Source organism: Lissotriton helveticus, chromosome 1_1, assembly GCF_964261635.1.
Source record: "Lissotriton helveticus chromosome 1_1, aLisHel1.1, whole genome shotgun sequence".
Taxonomy (NCBI): domain Eukaryota; kingdom Metazoa; phylum Chordata; class Amphibia; order Caudata; family Salamandridae; genus Lissotriton; species Lissotriton helveticus.
This window is the reverse complement of record NC_136057.1, coordinates 1,795,125,412-1,795,127,631: the sequence shown is the minus strand read 5'-3', so window position 1 is coordinate 1,795,127,631 and position 2,220 is coordinate 1,795,125,412.

The window sequence follows — 2,220 nt, the reverse complement described above, 5'->3', positions numbered from 1 at the left end:
AATTTCTGCTTGTGTGTACAAGTGTGATTTGTAAGCTATTGGTACTTTTTCACCTTCGTTAAAAGTTAAGTACGTGAATCCACATTGTCCTGGAATGATTCGGATCACTAAGTTGCGTACGTTTACGCGTGTTTGCAAATGGTTAGTTGCCAACATGTCTGTTTATAGTGAACGCAACATTTCTGTGTGTTTTTGTATCCAATTTATTGTTTTAAAATCAGCTTTGATTAATTCAGATAGAGGTTTAACCCTTTCTGCATAGTTCAGAATGTAAGTTCTTCCGAAATTCAGGAAACCTAGAATCAACTACGTTTTTTAGCGTTTTTGGAGGTTGGAGCAGCGCACATTTCTCTAAGAAGTTGCTGCCAGGTTTTTGCCTTCACTTGAAAGTTCATATCCTAGAAAAAGGACGTTTAAATGGACAATTATTGATTTCTTGAAATTGAATTTGTACCCTTCAGAGGCGAATCAAAGAATAATTGTATTCACCCTGTTCAAGTGCCTATCCAAGTCATCATCTGTCAGATAGATGTCATCGACATATGACAATGCTTCGTCATCATAAGTTTGTAGTAACTCTGTTACCCTTGCTGAGAATAACCCAGGACTATTCTTGAATCCCTGAGGGAGACAACAGAAGTGACGCTGTGTCCCCATAATTGAGAAAGCGGTCAGATACCTACTTTCTGGTGCAATGTTTTGACAGAAGAAACCGTTAGAAATATCTAATGTGGTTTTATATTTTTTATGCACAATGTTATTCATTAATGCTGTACTGTGTGCATTTTGCACAGCAAATGTTTTGTAACAAGAATTTAGATGTCTGTAATCCAATACTAGACGATATGTATTGTCTGGTTTGGATACAGGAAACAAAGGATTGTTCATTGACGAGGTGCATGTTTCAATCACCCCCTGATATTCAACTTGATCTAATATCTCCCTGACCAGTTTTTTTTAGCTTCTTACTTAACTGGGTACTGCCTTTGTGCAGTTGGCTGATTTTTCAGTTAGATTTTATGGTGAGGAGAGTCCTCATCCCATCCTACATGATTTGTGTATAACGCAGGAGCTTGGGCAACTGCCCATTTCCTGGCATAAGTATATTTTAAATAAATTGGAATGTGGTTGGAGAAGGCTGGCATAATGATGGCCTCGCCATGTGGGCAGTCCCTGACAAATTGTGGTGGCCAGTCTTGTTCAGCTAGAAGAATGTCATAACCCTTAGAGAGTCGCTCGCAAAAGAGTGCTCATATCTTTCTTGGTATATCTCCCTCCATCCGGAGTGTTATTTCATATAACCTATGCGGAGGACTAACCCTGGTATCTGCAGCTTCAACTTGAATTAATTCATTCAAAACCACTGTCTCCAGATGATCCTTCAAGTTCTGCTGTGCTGTCCAACATTGTCTAAGCCCATTCTGTGTTCTGGAGTTGTGTCCTCAAGATCCTCAGCATGTCTGATTTTTAGACCTGCTACCTTCTTTTTGGTAAATTGAGGTTTCTTGTTTTTCTGAATGTGTTGATCGTCTTTGGACTTTACGCGTTCTTCTTTGTTTTCTGACCATCCTCTTCTTTCGGATTTCTGTGATGAAGTCTGAAAGGTACGAGAGGAACTTGTATAAGTGTCTTGATATCTATCAGGTTTTCTCAAATTATCCCCATTCCTGAGGTTATACCTCCTTTCAGAGGGCTCCTTTTGAGGAGACCTACCTCGGGAATGAGAACGCTTCGCTTCAGAATTTTGTTTGCTATTTTCACACTTCTTTTTAGAAGATGTAGGACTGTTTTTAGTAAAGATCTTTTCAGGACTTTCAGATAGTTGTAACTTAACTGTATAATTCTACTAATCTTTGTATATTACTAAGTAATTCATCATCCGACATTGCTTTAATGTCAGGGTCAGGTGTATAACCGGCTATGGCCGACCATGTTGCTCCTGGTCTACCTAGTGGACCGAGCCTGGTAATGTGATTTACATGTTTTAGGGCGCCTTTAAACCAGAGCTCATGCTCCTGGTATGTGAGTGGAATTTCTATATCCTCGAAAGGAATATACTCATTCGGTGGTTCATCTTCTTTGTAGAAGTGAAACATTTGTGTTACTGGATTGGGGAAGACTATCCACAAATAGAATTCCTCTTTCTGGTGATATTTATGTGCCTCTATCACAAAAACTATCCTATCACCTCTCGATGGTAGGCCATTTTTTATACGTTTT